This window comes from Saimiri boliviensis, chromosome 19 (genome assembly GCF_048565385.1).
Source record: "Saimiri boliviensis isolate mSaiBol1 chromosome 19, mSaiBol1.pri, whole genome shotgun sequence".
Classification (NCBI taxonomy): Eukaryota; Metazoa; Chordata; class Mammalia; order Primates; family Cebidae; genus Saimiri; species Saimiri boliviensis.
This window is the reverse complement of record NC_133467.1, coordinates 28,205,367-28,227,737: the sequence shown is the minus strand read 5'-3', so window position 1 is coordinate 28,227,737 and position 22,371 is coordinate 28,205,367. Positions and strand designations below refer to the sequence as shown.

Below are 22,371 nucleotides of genomic sequence, written 5' to 3'. Positions count from 1 at the left end.
AGTGGCCCTTACCAAGTTGTGTTCTATTATCAGCTTAAAAGAAGAAGATATCATAAAAGGGGCCTCCGGATGACTGTCATTTTCAAGTGGGGTGTTCTTAAGTTATAGACTTCTGCCACCTCAGAGATAAATGACTGGCTGCCCTTGACTGACCCTGTCTTTAAAGAAGGAAAAGCTGTCTTTACAGACACACGAATGTATCCTGAAAAACTTTGAAAGACATGGCATTTGGAGACAACTTTATTTCTTTATCAACTGATGGTTCTCTATTTCACTTCTCAGGCTTTTATCACTTACTGGCATATGTGTTGAAATGAGATCATGAGGTCTCAGCACTCTTTTCCCTTGGCCTCTTAAAGACTTACTCTATTGAAAGTGCAATCTCCTACTTAGTGGAGGTAGCAAACATTATGATGTCACACCCCCAAGGGCAATACCTGACATTGCGCTTGATTAGTGGTCTGGCATTATTATTTAATCATAACATCCTGTTTTCTTCATGGTATTTTTAACGATAAGAGAGTGAATGGCCATTCTGTGATACACAACCACTGATGGGACTGTTTAGAATTTTGCCATGTGATAACAAATATTTCCTGAAAATCTGGCTTAGAAAGCTGAAAAATTAGTGACCCATTTCAGTGGCTGTCATGGAACCAAAATAACCTTAGTCATTTTTATTAGTTTTGAGAGTTAGAATAGAGAATGTTTGCTATCTTGATCCTAAAGCCAGAGTGGTTGGATTAAACTCCCTGGTTTAGCCCTGAATAGTTACGTGAACTTGGGTAAGTTCTTTAACTCCTGTGGGCCTCAGTAGCCTCACAGGCAAAATGGAGATAATGAGAGACCCTGTTGATAATGTTGTTGTGACGAGACCTAAGTACTCTGAATAGTGCCTTTAACACACTTACTGTTCAGTATCTGTTAGCTGCTACCATTCTTCATCCTTATTATTACAGAAAGTTCAAGCACATTTTATCTTAAAATAGAACTTTTCTTAAAAGTAGTTCAGCTAAACCCTAAGTTCCAAATGGTGAAAATCACCTATGTCCTAAGAGCATTTGGACAATTCAAAAGTTTTATGTCCAGTATCTATGATCAGCGCTTGACAGTTGCAAAAGAAACTGCTTCTAAATCCTGCCAACATCTGCTTCATTTCTATTTTCCATTCAGCTTCAGTAAATCCTATCTTTGGAATGAATGATATGAGGTTTACATGCTTCTTTTCTTCATTGTTTTAAAACACATAACTTCATGTTGATGGTATGGTGTAGAGACTTTTTTAAAAAAGATTTCTTCACACTTGGCCCATAATAAGGAAGATATTTTAAATCATGATTTAGCACACACATATGTGTGTGCAGAGACACTGCTAGCTTATGTGATAATTTCTGAAAATTCAATGAAGTCGTTCCTTCTGGATGAGCAAATCAGAAAAAAAAAAAAAGATGCCATTTCTTGCAGATATAGCCCCTGTGGCACATGACATTGCACATAGGAAGATGGCTGAAACTACATATGTGTATACATTTCTCTAACAAATGTTTCACTCAAAAAATAATTACCCTTACTTTGTGGAATGCCTTTAACAGTTTCTGGCTTTTTAAATTTTGTTATTTCTTTTTAATTTGTATGGGTACATAGTAGGTGTATCTATTTGTGGGATACATGAGATGTTTTGATACAAACATACAATGTGAAATAAGCACATTATGGAGAATGTGGTGTCTATCCCCTCAAGCATTTATCTTTTGATTTAAAACAATTCAATTGCAATCTTAAGTTATTTTAAAATGTACAATTAAGTTATCGCTGACTACAGTCACCCTATTGTGCCATCAAATAGTAGTTCTTATTCATTCTTGCTGATTTTTTGTACCCATTAACCATACCCACCTCCCTGTGATACCCCCACTTCCTCTCCCAGACTCTGGTAACTATCTTTCTACTTTCTATATCCATGAGTTCAATTGTTTTGATTTTTAGATCCCAAAAATAAGGGACAACATGTGATTTTTGTCTTCCTGTACCTGGAAAAAAGAAAGTCAAATTGTCTCTATTTGCAGACAACATGAAGGCATATTTAGAAGACCCCATTGTCTTAGCCCAAAATCTCCTGAAACTGATAAGCAACTTCAGCAAAGTCTCAGGATACAAAATCAATGTGCAAAAATCACAAGCATCCCTATACACCAATAACAGACAAACAGAGAGACAAATCATGAGTGAACTCCCATTCACAATTGCTACAAAGAGAATAAAATACCTAGGAATACACCTAACAAGGGATGTAAAGGACCTCTTCAATAACTACAAACCACTGTTCAAGGAAATAAGAGAGGACAAAAACAGATGGAAAAACATTCCATGCTCATAGTTAGGAACAATCAATATAATGAAAATGGCCATACTGCCCGAAGTAATTTATAGATTCAATGCTAACCCCATCAAGCTACCCTGCCTTTCTTCACAGAATTGAACAAATACACCTTAAACTTCACATGGAACCAAAAGAGAGCCCGCATAGCCAAGATGTGTAACACTACACATCTTCAACCATCTAATCTTTGACAAACCTGACAAAAACAAGGAATGGGGAAAGGACTCCCTATTTAATAAATGGTGTTGGGAAAACTGGCTAGCCATATGCAGAAAGCAGAAACTAGACCTCTTCCTTACATCTTATACAAAAAGTAACTCAAAATGGATTAAAGACTTAAATGTAAAACCTAAAACCATAAAAACCTAGAAGAAAATCTAAGCACTGCCCTTCAGGACATAGGCATAGGCGAGGACTTCAAGGCTAAAACACCAAAAGCATTGGCAACTAAAGCCAAAATAGACGAATGGGATCTAATTAAACTAAACAGTTTCTGTACAGCAAAAGAAATTACCATTAGAGTGAACCAGCAACTGACAGAATGGAAAAAAATATTTGCACTGTACCCATCTGACACAGGGCTAATAACCAGAACCTACAAAGAACTTAAACAAATTTACAAGAAAAAAACAACCCCATCAAAAAGTGGGCAGAGGATATGAACAGACACTTCTCAAAAGAAGACATTTATACAGCCAACAAACACATGAAAAAAAAGCTCACCATCACTGGTCATTAGAGAAATGCAAATGAAACCACATTGAGATACCATCTCATTCCAGTTAGAATGGTAATCATTAAAAAATCTGGAGACAACAGATGCTGGAGAGGATGTGGAGAAATAGGAACACTTTTACACTGTTGGTGGTAGTGTAAATTAGTTCAACCATTGAGGAAGACAGTGTAGCAATTCCTCAAGGACCTAGAAACAGAAATTCCATTTGACCCAGCAATCCCATTACTGGGTATATACCCAAAGAACTATAAATCATTCTACTATAAAAACACATGCACACATATGTTTATTGTGGCACTGTTTACAATAGCAAAGACCTGGAAACAACCCAAATACCCACCAATGATAGACTAGATAAAGAAAATTTGCCACATATATACTAGGGAATACTATGCAGCCATAAAAAAGGATGAGTTCATGTCCTTTGCAGGGACATGGATGAAGCTGGAAACCATCATTCTCAGTAAACTGACACAAGAACAGAAAACCAAACACTGCATATTCTCACTCATAAGTGGGTGTTGAGCAATGAGAACAGATGGACACAGGGATGGGAACATCACACACTGGGGCCTGCCGGGGGAGATTGGGGGGAATTAGGGGAGGGATAGCAGGGGGTGGAGGGATTGGCGAGGGTTAACATTAGGAGAAATACCTAATGTAGATGAAGGGGGGAATGGTTGCAGCAAACCACCATGGCACATGTATACTTATGTAACAAACCTGCACAATCTGCACATGTACTCCAGAGCTTAAAGTATAATAAAAATAAATTTTAAAAAACAAAATAAAATAATGACCTCCAGTTCCATCCACGTTGTTGCAAATTACTGGATCTTATCTTTTTTATGGCTGAATGGTACTCCATTTGTATATGTACCACATTTTCTTTATCCATTCATCTGCTGATGGACACTGAGGTTGCTTCCAAATCTTAGCTATTGTAAACATTGCTATAACAAACATAGGAGTGCAGATATCTCTCTGACATACTGATTTTCTTTCTTTGAGATATATACACAGCAGTGGGATTGCTGGATCATATGGTAGGTCTGTTTTTAGTTTTTTGAGAAACCTCCAAACTGCTCTCCATGGTGATTGTATTAATTTACATTCCTACCAACAGCATAAGAGAGTTCTCTATATCCTCACCAGCATTTATTATTGCTTATCTTTTAAATATAAGCCATTTTAACTAGAACACTATGATATTTCATTGTAGTCTTAATTTGCATTTCTCTGATTATCAATAATGTTGAGCAGCTTTTTATATGTCTGTTTGCCATTTGTGTGTCCTCTTTTAAGAAATGTCTGCAGGTGTAATGGCTCACATCTGTAATCCTAGCACTTTGGGAGGCCAAGGCAGGCAGATCACCTGAGGTCAGGCATTCAAGACCAGCCTGGTCAACATGGTAAAAACCTATCTCTACTAAAAATACAAAAATTAGCTGGGCGTGGTGGTGCATGCCTATAATCCCACCTACTCAGGAGGCTAAGGCAGGAGAACCTCTCGAACCCAGGAGGTGGAAGGTGCAGTGAGCTGAGGTTGCACCACTGCACTCCAGCCTGGGTGACAGAGCAAAACTCTGTCTAAAAAAAAAGAAGAAAAGAAATGTCTATGCAGATCTTTTGCCCACTTTTTATTATGAGATTTTTTTTTCCTATAGAGTTGTTTGAACTCCGTATATATACTGGTTATTAATCCCTTGTCAGATGAGTAATTTTCAAATATTTTCTCCTATTCTGTGAGTTGTCTCTTCACTTTGTTGATTGTTTCCTTTCCTGTGCAGAAATTTTTTTTAACTTCTTGTGATCTCATTCGTTCATTTCTGCTTTGGTTACCTGTGCTTGTGGTGTATTGCTCAAGAAATCTTTGCACAGACCAATGTCCTGGAGAGTTTCCTTGAAGTTTTCTAGTAATAATTTCATAGTTTGAGGTCTTACATTTGAGTCTTTAATCCATTTTAAGTTGATTTTTGTATATGGTGAGAGACAGGGATCTAGTTTCATTCTTCTGCATATGGATATCTAGTTTTCCCAGCACCATTTATTGAAGAGACTGTCTTTTCCCCAATGCATGTTCTTGACATCTTTGTCAAAAATGAATTTGCTATAAATGTGATTTGTTTCTGGGTTCTGAATTCTGTTCTATTGGTCTATGTGTCTGTCTTGATGCTGGTACTATGCTATTTTGGTTACTATAGCTCTGTAGTATAATTTGAGGTCAGGTAATGTGATTTCTCCATTTTTTTTTTTTGCGGGGGAGGGGTGTTGTTTGTTAGTTAATTTATTGTTATTTTTTGCTCAGGATAGCTTTGGCTATTGTGGATCTTTTGTGGTTCCATGTACATTTTAGGATTTTTTTTTCTATTTTTTTAAAGAATGTCATTGGTATTTTGATAGGGATTCCATTAAATCTTAGGTAGTATTAATTTCTTAGGTAGTATGGACATTTTAACAATAATAATTTTTTTGACCCATGAACATGGAACGTTTTTGGGTTGAAAGAATAAACATTATACCAATGACATTTCTTTGTGTCCTCCAATAATTTTCATTAGGATTTTATGATTTTCACAACAGAGTTTTTTTTTTAGTTAGGTTAATTCCTAGGTATTAAATTTTATGTGTGGCTTTTATAAATGGGTATTGGGATTACTCACATTTTTATTTCTTTTTCACATTGTTCACTGTTGGCATATAGAAATGCTACCGATTTTTGTATGTTGATTTTGTATCCTGCAATTTTACCGAATTTTTTAAATGAGTTCTAATAGATCTCTTTCTTGTGGAGTCTTTTTAAGTTTTTCCAAATATAAAATCATATCATCTGCAAACAAGGTAAATTTGACTTTTTTCTTCCCAATTTCAATGCCCTTTATAACTTTCTCGTCTGATTGCTCTACCTAGGACTTCAAGTACTATGCTGAATAAAAGTGGTGACAGCATGTATCCTTGCCATCTTCCAGATGTTGGAGGAAAGGTTTTAAGTTTTTCCCCATTCAGTATGATACTAAATGTGGGTATGTCATATATGGCTTTTATTATGTCTATGCATGTTTCCTTTATCCCCATTTTTTTTTTTTAGGGATTTTATCATGAAGGATAAAATTTATCTGATGCTATTTCAGGATCAATTGAAATGGTCATATGCTTTTTTTTTTCCATTCCGTTTATATAATGTATCACATTGACTGATTTGCATGTGCTGAACCATCCTTGTATCCCAGGGATAAATCCCACTTGGTCATGATGAATTATCTTTCTAAAGTATTGTTTAATTCAGTTTGCTAATATTTTGTTAAGGATTTTTTGTATCAATATTCATCAGAGATATTGGTCTATAGTTCTTGTTTTTAATGTGTTTGTCTCGTTTTTGTATCAGGGTAATACTAGCCTTATAGATTAAGTTTGGAAGAATCATCTCCTCCTCTATTTTTTGTAATAGTTTGAGTAGAACGGATTTGTTCCTCTTTAAATATTTGGTAGAATTCAGCAGTGAAGCCATCAGATCTCTAGAATAATCCATGTGCTGATGAAAATGAGGTGAATTCTGCAGCTCTTGGATGAAATGTTCTATAAATATTTATTAGATCCATTGGATTTATAGTGCAGAGTAAGTCTGATGTTTCTTTGTTGTTTTTCTGTCTGGGAGAGCTGTCTAATGCTGAATATCAAATAATCAAGTCTCTAGCTACTATTGTATTGGGGCTTCTCTCTCTACCTATAATAATATTTGCTTTATATATCTGGGTGCGCCAATGTTAAGTGCACAAATATTTAAAATTGTTATGTCATGTTGCTGAATTGACCCCTTTATTATTACATAGTGACCTTCTTTGTCTCTTCTTATAGTGCTTGTTTTGAAATCTATTTTGTCTGATATAAGTAGTGACTCCTGCTCTTTTTTTATTTCCACTGGCATGGACTTTCTTTATTTTCTTCATTTCTTAATTTTCATTTATTTATTTATTTTCAGTCTATGTGTGTCTTTAAGGTAAAGTATGTTCTTATAGGCAACAGATCAGTTGGTCTTGTTTTTACATCCTTTCGGTTAGTCTATGTTTTTGATTGGAGAGTTATTTACATTTCATGTTATTATTGATATATAAGAACGTACTTCTGCCATTTTGTTATTTGTTTTCTGGTCTTCTATTCCTTCTTATGTTTCTTCTCATCTTCCCCTAATGAAGGCAATTTTCTCTTGTGATATGATTTAGTTTTTGGCTTTTAATTTTTTGTGTATTCATTGTATGTTTTCTGGTTTGAGGTTACCATGAGGCTTGCAAATATAATTTTTTTGCATATCTATTAAACCAAGCTTATCGATTAGAACACTCATATTCTATAAGCCTTTGCTCATATTTTAACTGCTTGACTTGTCAAATTCTTTTTTTTAAGGAAGGAAGGAAGGAAGGAAGGAAAGGAAAGAAAGAAAAAGAAAGAAAGAAAGAGAAAGAAAAAGAAAGAAAAGAAAAGAGAGAAAGAAGAGAAAGAGGGAGAGAGATCGGGAGTCTTGCTGCATTGCCCAAGCTGGAGTGCAGTCTAAAAATGGGTATTGAAAACCTCTTTTATGCCAATAATTGTGCTTGACAATGGAGACAGGAAGGAATAAGGGAGGAAGATAACAAGCAAGCAGTCAACCAATATTTCACTTAAACCTGTGAAACACTATGCATTTGCTGAGGAGTGATTTACTTCCAATTATGTGGTCACTTACAGAGTAGGTGTGATGTGGTGCTGAGAAGAATGTATATTCCGTGGATTTGGGGTGGAGAGTTCTGTAAATGTCTATTAGATTTGGTTGTTCCAAGTCTGAGTTCAAGTCCTGGATATCCTTGTTAATTTTTTGTCTGGTTGGTCTGTCTAATACTGACAATGGGGTGTTAAAGTCTCCCACTATTATTGTGTGGGAGTCTAAGTCTCTTTGTAAGTCATTAAGAACTTGCCTTATGTATCTGGGTGCTCCTATATTGGGTGCATATATATTTAGGATCATTAGCTCTTCTCATTGCATCGATCCTTTTACCATTATGTAATGTCCTTCTTTGTCTCTTTTGATCTTTGTTGCTTTAAAGTCTATTTTATTAGAGGCAATAATTGTAACTCCTGCTTTTTATTTTTATTTTTTGCTCTCCATTTGGTTGGTAAATCTTGCTCCATCCCTTTATTTTGAGCCTTTGTGTAACCTTGCATGTGAGATGGGTTTTCTGGATACAGCACATAGATGGGTTTTGGCTTTTTAACCAGGTATCATCTTATAAGCCATCTTTTTAACCTGATAACAACTTAACACTATTTATAGAAACAAACAAGCAAAAAGAAACCTATGAAAACTCTATGCCTTAAGTTTTTCCTCCCACTTTTTAACTTTATGTTGTTTCCATTTACATCTCATTGTACTGACTGCATCTTGAAAAGTTTTTGTGGTTATTGTTTCTGATTGATTCATTGTTTAGTCTTTCTATTTAGAATTAGTGTAATTTATACACCACAGTCACAGTGTTATAGTATTCTGTGTTTTCTGTGTAATTACTATTACCAGTGACTTTTTTTTTTTTTTTTACCTTCAAGTGATTGATTATTGATTAACAATGTCTTTCTCACTGAAGTACTCCCTTTAACATTTCTTGTTAAGGCAGGTCTGATGTTGATAAAATCCCTCAGCTTTTGTTTGTCTAGAAATGTCTTTATTTATCCTTCATGATCAAAGGATATTTTCACCAGATACAGTATTCTGGGATAAAAGGCATTTTTCCGTCAACACTTCAAATTTTTCATGCCACTCTCTTCCGGCCTATACCTTCCACTGAAAAGTCTGCTGCCAGACTTATTAGAGCTCCATTTTATGTTATTTGTTTCTTTTCTCTTGTTGCTTATAGGATCATTTCTTTATCCTTGACCTTTGGGAGGCTGATTATTAAATGCCTTGAGGTAGTCTTCTTTGGGCTAAGTCTGCTTGGTGTTCTAAACCTTCTTTTACTCAGATATTGATATCTTTCTTTAGCTTTGAAAAGTTATCTGTTATTATTCCTTTGAATAAACCTTCTACCCCTATCTCTTTTTCTACCTCCTTTTAAAAGCCAATTACTCTTAGATTTACCCCTTTGAAGCTAGTTTGTAGATCCTGCAGACATGCCTCACTTTTTAAAATTCTTTTTGTTTCTTCTGACTGTATATTTTCAAATAGCCTGTTTTCAAGTTTATGAAATCTTTTTCCAGCTTGATTAATTCTGGTACTAAAGGACTCTGATGCAGTATTCAATATGCCAATTGCATTTTTCACCTCCAGAATTTCTGCTTGATATTTTTAATTATTTCAATCTCTTTGTTGAATATATCTGATAGAATTCTGAATTCCTTCTCTGTTATCTTAAATTTCTCTGAGTTTCCTCAACACAACTGTTTTGAATTACTTGTCTGAAAGTTCACATGTCTCTGTTTCTCCAGGTTAGTACCTGGTGCCTTATTCAGTTCGTTTGTTGAGGTCTTCCTGAGTGGTGTTGATGCTAGTTGATGTTCCTTGGTATCTGAGGATTGAAGAGTTAAGTATTTATTGCAGTCATCATTTTGGGGGGGCTTATTTGCAGCCATTCTTCTTGGAAAGGCTTTCTTTATATTTGAAAGGACTTGGCTGTTGTGATCTAAGGTGTGTCTGCTGTAGGAGACAACCCAAGCCCAGTCATGTTATGGTTTTATGGTTCTTGTAGATTCACAAAAGTACTGCCTGATGGTCTTGGACAAGATCCAGGAGGATTATTTGGATTACTAGACAGAGACTCTTGTTCTCTTCCCTTACTTTCTTCAAACATACAGAGTCTCTCTCTCTCTCTCTCTCTCTCTCTCTCTCTCTCTCTCTCTCTCTCTCTCTCTCTCTCCTCCTCTCTCTCTCTCTCTGTTCTGAACCACCTAAAGCTAGGGGTGAACTGACACAAACACCCCTGTGGCCACTATCACTATTACTGCATTGAGTAAGAGCTGAAGCCAGCATAGCACTGTGTCTCACCCAACTTGGCCTGCTGTGACCACTCCTTAGCTACTGTTACAATCATTAGTGGGACTCTACAACCAACAGGTGGCAAAGCCAGCAAGACCTGTGTCCTCTTCAGGGAAGCAAGGTTCCCCAGGTCCTGGGTGGGTCCAGCAGTGCCATTCAGGAATCAGGGACTAGAGTCAAAATCCTTAAAAGTCTACCTGGTGCTATACTGTATTGCACTCAAACAAGATGCAGTCCTTCCCACTGTTTCCTATCCTTTCCGAGGGCAGAGCAGCCTCACCCACTAGCCACTGCCACCCCAAGCCATGAGGAGTACCGTCAGATTACCGCAGATGTTTCATTTGTGGCAAGGTTTGTGGACACTCAAGTTCAGACCACTGAGATTAGCAATTCCCCTCTGGTTAAGGCTGGTTTAAATGCTGGCTTTACTTTCTGTTCTTTTTTTAAAGATGGAGTCTCACTCTGTCACAGGCTGGAGTTCAGTAGCACGATCTTGGCTTACTGCAACCTCTGCCTCCCGGGTTCAAGAAATTTCTTCAGCCTCATCCTCCTGAGTAGCTGGGACTACAGGTGCACACCACCAATGCCAAGCTAATTTTTGTATTTTTAGTAGAGATGGGGTTACACCATGTTGGCCAGGATGGTCATGATCTCTTGACCTTGTGATCCGCCCACCTTGGTCTACCAAAGTATTGGGATTGTAGGCATGAGCCATCACGCCTGTCCTTACCTTATGTTCTAACAGGATGACACAGAGTGGAATGCCTCACAGATGCTGTTTCCTCCCTCACCCACCACTCAGAGACACTCTCCATACCAGGCTGCCACTGCCTGGGGTAAAAAGTAGTGGCATCCACAATTCAGGACTATTTCTTTTTTAATTTCTTCCATTCCTTTTTCAGTGATCTGATGTTAAGACCATGTACTATGAGTGCTTATCTAATTCTTGGTTCTTAGGAAGATGGTTTTTTTTTTTTTCCTGTGTAGATAATTGTTAACTTGGTGTCCTTGCTGGGGTAACAATCGGGGTGCTTATTATTCTGCCATCTTGCTACATCTCCCTCTCCTGCCATTTTAAATATGGGGTGGGACCCCTGAACTGATTTTGCAACTCACTACAGAGTCACTATTTGAAATTTGGGAAACATTGTAACAGGGGTAAACAAAAGAGGGCTCTACAACCAGAAAACCTGGATAAGACTCCCGATTCTATAGTTCACCCACTGCGTCCTTGGGCAAGTTTCTTAACCTTCCTTGGCCTCAGCCTCCTTCTCCATAAAAATGGATCTGTGAGTATGGCCTTTATGAGGCTGATGAGAAAGTAAATGAGTTAATATATTTAAGATGCTTAGAAGGAGGTCTGACACATACCAGCTATGTTAGCTACTTTAGCCCTAGTGATTGACAATTATATGTTCATTAAACTCCCTCTTCAAAGCCAATTATTTCTGTAATACCACAGTGCTAAGTGGTACAAAGGAAAGTAGAGCATGAGGATGTGGGAATGGAAAAGCAGCAGTAGCCACGCAATATGGTCCCAAAACTTTGGAAGAAACTACATTGTCACAGGAAAACTTCGCTGTAAAATATCCTGTTTCTCCTCGAAAGGAAATGCACCAAAACTTACGAGATTTGCCACATGAACTCATATGACCTTGTACATGACAGTGTGTTATCAATTGTAAAGAGCTATGCAAATATTTCCAATGACTGTTCAACAAGCATTTATGAAACAATTGCTTAGGTAAAGCACTGTGCACTCTGCTTGGGATAAAGAGGTTGTATTCCTGAGAAACCAGACTTGTAAATAATTACAATAAGGTGACTGAAATTTAAAGGCAGCAGGAGGCCCTACAGAGGCTAGCGATAGGCCCTATGTCTATTATATATAATAGATATTAGCCCTATTTCCGTAATATATATTGCAAGTATGTTCTCCTAATTTGTCATTTGCCTTCTGACGTTACTTATAGTGTTGTCTGCCATGCAAAAGATGTTTAGTTTTTATAGTTAAATTTGTTAATCTTTTCTTGACTTGCACCTGAATTCTAAGTCCTAGTTAGAACGCTCTCTCTATGCTGAAGTCATAAAGAAATTCAACCATGTTAACTTTAAGCATATTTATAGTTTCATTTAAGTTTTCTGATTCTTTAAAAGCTGATTTCTGTGTATACATAGTGTGATAAATTGTTCTTTATTATATCTTTCAAATGACTATTAAATTGTCCTAAAATATTTACAAAGAAGTTTCAACTTTTCTCTAGTGATTCAGAATGCTGCCTTTATCACTTGAGTCTATTTATGAACTCTCTCTCTGTTCTATTTCATTGATAATTTATTGAGGTACTAGTACTACTATGCTATTTAAGTTAGAACTTTGTTTAATGTTTTAATATCTGATCATTCTTCCTTTCCAGTTTTTCCCCAGATATTCTTGTGCATTTTTTTCATGAACTTTAATATCAGTTTTCTAGCATTATGAAAACTTGTGATGTTTCATATTGGGATCACCTTAAGACTCATAAATTAAAGAGAACTGACCTCCTGATAATGTTGAGATAGTCTATCAAGAATAAGAGATATTTCTCCATTCGTGTGTCTAGGAGTGTTTTAAATTTTCTTAATAAAGGTTTTGAACATCTTTTGTTAAGTACATATTTAAGCATTTTAATTTTTCTTGTTGATGCTACTGTAAATGAGTTTTTTCTTCCAATATATTTTCTCACTAGCTATTGATTTTGCACGTACATTTATAACTTCATGTTTTGCTCAGTTTTTGTTGTTGTTGTTGTTGTTGTTATTGGTTTGGATTAGCTTTGCCACTGATTCTTAAGGTCTAGTTTTTGTGTTTCCCCTGCCCCCACTCCCCAGTAATATCAAATCATCTGCAGATAGAGACAAACTTCTTTCTTTTGCAATTCTTATGCCTCTAGTGGTTCTCTCTTTTCTACTTGCATTGGCTAATCCTCTCAATACAGTCTTTCTTTCTTTCTTTCTTTCTTTTTTGAGATGAAGTTTTACTCTATCGCCCAGGCTGGAATACAATGGCACAATCTCGGCTCACTGCAATCTTTGCCTCCTGAGTTCAAACAATTCTCCTGCCTCAGCCTCCCAAGTAACTGAGATTACAGGCACCCACCATCATGCCTGGCTAATTTTTGTAGAGATATGGTTTCACCATGTTGGCCAGGCTGGTCTTGAACTCCTGACCTCAGGTGATCCACCCACTTTGGCCTCCTAAAGTGCTGGGATTACACACACGAGCCACTGCACCTGGTCAACAGTCTTAAATAATAATAGGGGTAGTGGACATTCTTGTCTTTTTCCTGGCCTAAGTGGGAATGCTTGTATTTTTTTTCCCATATGTACAATGTTGGCGTTGTGATTTAAAAAGTGAATTCTTATTTCACAATGTTTTTATAATAAATATATTGAATTATTTTAAGGCTTTTACAGCATCTACAGAAGATAATTATGATTTTTTGTTCACCTTACGTGTATTAAGATGATACATTCTAGAGTAGGTTTCCTTATGCGGAACCATGTTTGCATTTTGGATGTAAATTTCAGTTAGCTTTAGTACCTTATTTCTTACAATTTGGTGTTAGAGTTTGCTCACTAATACCTTATTTAAATTTTTTCATTAATTTAATAAGTTGTATTATTCTGGAATTTTACTTAACCATATTTATCCACTTCAAATTTATCAATGTTACAGTTGTTTCATAATGGAATATAAAATTTCTCACTTAATTTTTGATGCTTAAAAAAATTTATTTACCACTGGAGTGATCTGGGATCTAAAGGCTTGACAGAATTTCCCTGAAGTAACCTGAGCCTGGTGACTTTCTGTATGTCTTGTTTTGTTTTCTTTTTGGTGGCCTAACTCTTGCTAGTGTTCTCAATGCCTTCTGTGGAAAAAGGAGTTTTAAGTTTTCTGACTCTAATATAGTCAATTTTGGTTTGATATAATTTCCTAGGAAATGATCTATCTGGATATTCAAATTTATTGCATAAAATTGTATAAAACTAATTTATATACATATTTTTACCAACCTTGTACCAATAGTTATTTTTCTTTTATCATTTCTTGTTGTCTCTATTTGTGTATTCTTCCTTATACTTTGGTTACACGGACTAGTGGTTTGTCTATTTTGTCCATTTCTTCAAAAAAAGCAAGATTTTGATTTATTTATTTGTTCTTCTGTTGTCCTGTTTCCTACTTCATCAGTTTGTTTCATTATATTTTTTGGTACTTTCTCTTAGTTTACTAAGTTGTTCCAGACTTTCTAGATTAGTGAGTTGGAAATTTAATTTTTTATTTGTATTGCTCTATTTGAATTTACATAGGTGCTTAAGTCTGTGAATTTTCCAATTACAGCTTTAAATTTATAAATTCTGATTTGTAGTATTTTCATCATCATTATTTAAAAAATATTTTGTAATCTGTATTTTCCTTTTAATCAATTTTTAATTAACTTTGTCAATATAAACCTCTTCTTAAACTTAATATTTCTGATTTCTAGTTTTGCTGTATTGTGATTAGACATTGTCATTTGCAATATTTTTATTTTATAAAAATTAATGATTTTCATGATCAATTTTTGTGATTGTTTTATGCACAACTGAGAAAGTGTATGATGTTCTCTGTTTTCACAGTGTTTTGCACACACACATCCTCACACACACACATCCATAATGTTAGTCTGATTGATGATGTTATTTGTATCTTCAATATCCTTGGGGAATTTTTATTTTATCCATTTGACCTGTCATAGACTGACAGTGGTGTTCAAGTCCCCTTTTATTAATATGTTTCCACTGATTTTTCCTTAAGTAGTGTGCAGTTTCTTCTTTAGGTCATTGCCATTTTATTGGTGCAGAAATATTGATAAGTATAATATCTTCACTGAAAACCATGATTTTTAGCATTCAGAATGTTCAACTTTATTTCAGTTTGTGTTTTTGACCTGTATTCTGTTTTGTCTGATAACAGTATCATAAAATCTGCTTTTATTTTTTCCTTGTTTGTCTTGACACATCTTTGCACATCCCTTTAATTTTTGTCATTATGAATCACCTTATTATAGGGTTGTGTCTATTCAATATAAATTTGGTTTTTCTCTACTTACCGGTTTTTAAATCTTTGTCATTTTACTATGGCAGTAAAGTCAATTTAGTTTTATTAATGATGTTAATATGTTTGTTCTCAAATCTTGCCATGATTTCATATTATAATTACTGTGTATATTATACTGCATTTACTGTGTTTCTAAGTGGTATGTTTTCTCTGTGATCTCTTTATCTTTCTCTTTCTTTTTTGGTACTCAATGTTTACATTTTAGTTGTAGTGGTTATAATTATATCTGTATATTTTCTAGTGGCTCTAGTCCACCTCCCTTTTTTTCTTATATAGTATTTTACTAACTGGTTTTTCATACGTAGTATTCTTTGACTCCCATCTATCAACTTTATAATAAGTTATTTTATTCTATTTTTTCTTTCCCTTCTACTCACATTTTTAATTATATTATTTCTATTTTGTCAGAACACGTAATGCTTACATATTACAATTTTAACCCTGTCTTTACCTTTGCTTTGATTTTGAATCCACCGTTACAGATGACAAATGCTCATCATTACACATTATTACTTTCATTTGTTGGTTAAATGAATCTCATCCTTTAGTATCTTGGTTGTATTAAGTGTTTATGAATATAGTATTCTCTGAGTTATTCTACGCCTAAAATTCTTAATCCATACCTTGAGTTTTAAGGAACAAATTAGCTACATATAAAATTTGTGGTTCATATTTTCTTTCCTTGAGATTCTTGAAAATGTTTACCACAGATGCCTTATATTAAGTGCTGCTCTTATTTCAAGATTCTGATGCTAATCAAATTGTCTTTTTTCATCTAATGATTTACTAAAATATGTCCTAGAGTTGACTATTCTGTGACAATTTTCTCTGATATTTAATGGGCTCTTGTTAATATGTGCATTGTGATTTTGCCTTATTGCAAGAATATTTTCCTGGATTATAATAATAAATATTTGTTTTCATTTATTGTGTTATTTTTCCTCTGCTAGAAATACAAGTAAGAGTATATCTGCTTTTTTTTAAATTTGAGTTTTATCAACTCTCATTGTATCTCATGCTGCTTTTGTTAATATTTCTTAGTTTTTGAAGTTCTGATTCTAGACACATTAGTTTGCCATTACTGCATAACAAATTACCTTAATCCCACTCTTCTAATATCAATACACAAAAATTCAGGAAAATTTTAGCTCAGTAAAACTTCTAGTGGTCCAATTATAGTGACCATGTCAAAGTATTTCTTCCAGAGTGATCAATTAATTGGTACATCTGGTTCCTCTTGCAGAGGGCCTCTTTGAATTTGGGGTACATCCCACTTGGATGTACAACTGTAACTCATTTACCAAGAGACTCGAGAGGTACTAGTTTTGAGAAGAGTCCAGAACAAGAGAAAGTTTGTCAGCAGCCCTAGCCTGCCATGCAAGTAACCCTGACACTTGGGGCACATGATCCAGGAGATATACTGGTGCTTGAAGTGTCAGTGGCAAATAGCAATGCTGTTCGGACATGTTGCCAGTCCTATATAAGTGAATTATGACACTGACTTTTAGGATTTTGGAGCAAATCCATGTCATGTGGAATAACTACTCTTTCAAGAAATAGCTTTTAGCCTGTTACTGGCCCTTAGTAGAAACTGAACAGTTAACCATGGGCCACTAAGTTATCATGCAACTTGAGCATCCCATCATAAACCGGGTATTGACTGACCCACCAAATCATATGGCTGGGTGTGCACATCCAAACTCCATTGTCAAATGAAACATGACATTGGATTAGAGCAGACTCTAAATGCACAAGCAAAATTCATGAAAAAATGGCCCAAATGTCAACGCCCGACTCCTACTACACACAGCTTTCTCTCTGCCAGCCTGCACCTATGCTGTAATGGACAGTCCTGTGTAACAAGCTTACTAAGGAGGAAAATAACTTAGGCCTGGTTTACTGGTAGTTCTGCATGATACGGAGGCACTTAGCTGAAAGTAGACAATCCTAGCCAATCTCTAGGCTACCACTGAAGAACAATGAGAAAGGAAATCCTCCCATTGGGCAAAACATCATGCAGTACACGTAATTGTTTATCTTTCTTAGGAGAAGAAATCCTCTGTCATTAATCTATATCACTTCATGGACTGTGGTCAATGATTTCACTGGTTGATTAGGTCCTTGGAAGGATCATGATAAAAAAATTGATAACAAGGGAGTCTGGGGAAGAGCTACGTAGAAGACCTCTCTGAATAGGCAAGCAATGTAAAGATTTTTGTGTTCTGTATGAATGCTCACCAAAAAGTAACACAGCAGAGAAGGATTTTAATCATCAACTGGATATAATGGCTCATCCTATGAATCACAAGCAGCATCTTTTCCCAGCCACTCCTATAATCATCCAATGTGCTCATAAAGAAAGTGGACATGGTAGCAGCAATGAAGGTTACACATGGGCTCAGTAACATGGACCAAGCCACCTGGCTACAGCCACTGCCGAGTGTCCAATCTACCGGCATCAGAAACCACACTGAATTCCTGATACAGCATCATTTCCTAGGGTGGTCAGCAACCTACCTGATGGAGAACTGATTACATTGGACCACTTCCATCATGAATGGGGTAGCACTTTGCTCTTACTAGGACTTGCTCTAGATAGATATTTGCCTATGCTACCCACAATGCATCTGCCCAAACTATTAGCTGTGGACTTACAGACAGCCTTTCCACCACCATGGTATTCCACACAGCATTGCTTCTAACCAGTAAATTTATTTTATAGTAAATGAAGCGTGGCAATAGACTTGCTGTCATAAAATTCACTCTTCTTACCATGTTCCTCGTCATCCTGAAGAAGTTGGTATGATAGTATGGTAGAATGGCCTTTTGAAGACTCATCTATGGTGCCTACTAGGGGACAATACTTTGCAGGACTGGGGCAGTGTCATCTCAGATGAGATGTATACTACAAACTGGCATCCAATATATGATGCATTTTCTCCCATATCCAGGATTTACAGGTTCAAAAATCAATTTATAAAATTTGGAGTGGCTTCTCTCAGTATTACCTCTAGTGATCTACCAGCAAATTTGTTTTTCCACTCCTTGTGACCTTCAGCTTTGCTGGTATAGAGGTCTTAGTTCCAAATGAAAGAATGCATCTACCTAGGTATGGTACAAGGAGTCTATGAAATTGAGACTTCCATCTGGCACCTCTGAGCTTCTGTCTCTGAATCAATAAGCAATGAAGATTACTTTTGGGGTGATTGGTTTTTAACTATCAAGGAGAAATTGTGTTGTTATCACAAAATGGGATAAAGGAGGAGTATGTCTTGAATAGAGGAAATCCCTTAGACTGTCTCTTGGTATTTCTATGTCCTGTAGTTAAGGTCAATGAAAAATCACAACCCAACTCAGGCAGGATTGCTAATAGCCAGGCCCTTCAGGAATGAAAATTTGGATCACGCCACCAGAGAACAAATCATGACCCTCTGAGGTTTGCCTCAGCAAAGGAAGTAGTTATAAACACAACCTGCAACTGCATTGCAAAATGAGGACAGTAACAGTTATGCAAATTATCTCTTCTTAGACTGAAAATATTTGGTTATTACATGTGCAAACATAATTCATATTTTCCCTTTCTTAACAAACAGAAGATGTTTTAATAGTTCTTTTTTCTCAGTATTTAAATTACATTATGTCATATCCTTTGCAAAGACTGAAACTTAATTTTTACTAAACCTTACTAAAAACTTTAATCTTTATTAAAACTTTCTTATTTCAAACATTTATATGTTTTATTTGTAAATTCTTATTTTATTTTGCTGGCTACAAACTCTAGTAAAATATTGACCTATATCTGATTTCTGAATTTTTAGAGCAGACTTCTAATGCTCCACACTTAAAAATGAAGTCGTTTTTATTGAGCTTTTAAAAAACACCCTTTACAAGGTTAAGAAAGTTTACTTCTACACCTAGGATGTTACTTGTTTTATTTGGTTCTTATTTTTTTCACAAAAGTTTGTGAGATTTTTATATTGCCACCTTTGATCTTTTAATCAATTAATGTGGTGAAGTGTGTTTTTAGATATTCTCATGTAATACTGTTCCTGGGATAAACATAATAAATAAAGTGACTTTATCTTCTTTATTTTTATACACTTCTGAATGAAATGTAATCATAGTCTGTTTTAGATTTTTAGATTTATTCCCCAGTACTCAGTTTTGCATCTATTTTCATGATATGACTGATCCTACAATTTTCCAATCTTTTGCTTTTTTAACTGGTTTTTATTTCAGGATTATCTGGTCTCATGAAATGACTTTTGATGCGTTCTCTTTTTCTGTCGTTGTTTTAAGCCTCTAAAGATAATTTTTGCATAAATCAGAAATTACCCAGTCCTTGAAAATTTAGTGAAACTCTTGTAGGAATAGTTTTTATTAATCATTAATGCCAGAGGTTCATATTATTATTTGTTTCCATCTGCATCACACGTTTTTTATTTCATTGATTTCTGCTCCTAACTTTACTGTATCCTTTATTCTACTTTCATTGGCTATATTCTGCAGTTCTTTTCCTAACCTCTTAAGTTAGACTTAGTACATTCATTTTCTGCCATCCTTCTTCATAAGTAGTGAAGTTTACATATGTAATTGGAAGTGCCACTTCTATTTTATTCTATAACTTTTGCATATGCAGATTTTCATTTAGTTTTTATAATTTAATTTATAATATGATTTCTTTGACCTAAAACTTAGAAATATTTTGCAATTTCCAAACATAGGAGCATAACTTGCCTTTTTTGTTATTCATCTCTGACTTAATTGCATTGTTGTCAGAGAATGTGATTCCTATGGCTAATCCTTTTATATTTGTCAAAATTTGCCTTATGGTCTAATACCTACTTAAATACCTTACATATTTTATAGCTGTTTAAGTAGACTATGTCTTTTGCATCTATTACATGTGAAATTTTATATATATCCATGAAATCAAGTTTACTGATGTTATTGTTTAAATATTCAATAACGTTGATATTTAAATATTCAACTATTCTTATCTAATTTGTCTCAGTGTTATTAAAAAGCAGGGTATTAAAAGCTCCAACACTGATTGTGAACTAGTCAACTTCTCCTTATTGTTTCATCAAATTTTTACTTTATATATTTTGAGGCTATTTCATTAAACATGTTCAAGTTAGATGTATTGTATTTCCAGGTGAGCTGAATGTTTTATTTAATATAATGTAGTAACTGTCTTTATTTTTAATTACTCTATTCATCTTGTATCTTGTTAATATAGTCTCCAGATTATTTTTGGTTTGTATTTAATCAGCATATCTTTTTCTATTATTTTATTTATTTCTTATGTTTTAAATGTATATCTAGAAGACTATATCTAGACTTTTTCTTAAATCAATTTTGAAATGCTGTCTTAAATGCAATTCTGATTATTTGCACATGATTGTGAAAATATTTTGTTGTTATTCAGTTATTTTACTTTATTTCTTAAATATCACATATTTATTCTCCCATTTTACCTGTTTTGAAGTACACTTGATACCCTGAGTAAAGCATCCCTAGGAACAACTAAAATGCTGAGTAACATGCAAAGTATGTCTTTTTAAAAAATGTATCACTTTCTAACTCTATATATATTTTTAAAAATACATAACTAAATTAACAATAAAGAAATTAAAAAGATTATTAGAGGTAAAAGTAAAATAGAATCCAGAGAAGAAAACAGAGATAAAAATGCTTTTACATGGAGAAAATTTATCAGATTGGTTGGACTTTTAGTTCTCAGGCCATGGAAGCACACATCAAGGACTACGCAAAACCCCAACTGAGCATCTACCCCATGTGGGAAGTCTAAAAGGAACTTGAACTTTCCACACTACATAAAACTAAGACTCTGATGTTTCATGCTCTCAGAATAAGGTTAAACAATGAACAAACCTACCCAGGAGGCTATTTATAAAATTGTCCATCTTGAACTTGAGCACTGAACAAAGGAAACAAAATATTCTCTGAATATGGTAACCACAAGCTAGCCTCCATGCAGACATGCACCTTTGATTTCTTCTCCCTAAGTATTTTAGGAAATCTCAAGCTTTGAATCTAGTTTAAAATTTCACACAAGACTGTCCTAGTGCTTGCTCTTTGTCACTACTTATAGCTCACTGTAGTTTCAGCTCACTGTGTTTCAAAACAACTATGCTTGTTTTGGCCCTTAGGGGATATATTTATTTGCATTAGCATCGAGAAATGCATCAAAAAGTCTTTTTGTTGTAATATATTTAGGATTGAGATGTGATATAGTTGGAGGGCCCTTGAAGGTACCATACCAAAATGTTCTGAACCCTTCTCTGAAGTGATTGCCTTTTCTTTCATTTCCCAAATAGCAATAATCTGAGAACTCATACCATGCAGCTGTAAGGATTCCAGTCCTTCACTGTTCTTCTTTCCTTGATATCTCTGGGCACCTGTGAGGAAAAATTTCATGTTACACAGGCTCAGCTTGATTTTCATCCACAACCTACCACAATCTACCACAAGATAGATTGGCACCTAACCAGTGCTCAGCTCCCGCAATCACCTCCCTCCATTGCATAATGAGCTGCTGCTGTTCTTTACATTCTGTTTTACCCAAAATGACAACATTATTTTGCTTTCTAACCCCCCAAAGCTTTTTAACATTTATAAAAAGTAAAAACTTGACTGATAGCTTAGGGCAACAGAGAGGAATTAAAGTTCAGAAAAAACAAAAACAATAAAACAACAATAACAAAGAAACTTAATCTGAAATACGATGGTAAATATGGTCCCCTATAAGAAAATCTATTCTTGATACCCAACAGAAAGGAAAAATGTCAGTTTTCTTCTTACTCCAATCAAGGGCCAGGCTTCCCATCAGGATGTTTTGCAGGAATGCAGCTCTACCTTTAGTGAAGATAATTGTCCACGTTTTATGAGAAAGTTTTAGCCTAGATCCTTGTCATTCTGGAATAGTATTATGGTTTCACCTGTGCATATCAAAATCACATAAAGAGATTATTAACATTTACCAAAACACAAGAGAATTACTTTCAGATAAGTCAAATCTCTCTCCCCAACAAAAATGGAAGAATTGCCACCAACTTTGAAATTCAAGTTTATTACTTCTAGCCAAAAGGTTT

At 35.1% G+C, this 22,371-nt stretch overlaps 1 long non-coding RNA gene across 1 annotated transcript in view; it reads right to left on the bottom strand.

Annotated features, from left to right (window-relative positions):
* The window catches only part of LOC141582255 (uncharacterized), a 154,302-nt gene that overhangs the window by 36,859 nt on the left and 95,072 nt on the right, over window positions 1-22,371 (bottom strand). Inside the window, exons 3-4 of the long non-coding RNA XR_012515071.1 lie at window positions 22,082-22,218; window positions 21,619-21,678 (exon numbers count right to left, since the gene is read on the bottom strand). This is a non-coding gene — a long non-coding RNA (uncharacterized LOC141582255). The remainder of the gene's footprint in view (window positions 1-21,618; window positions 21,679-22,081; window positions 22,219-22,371) is intronic.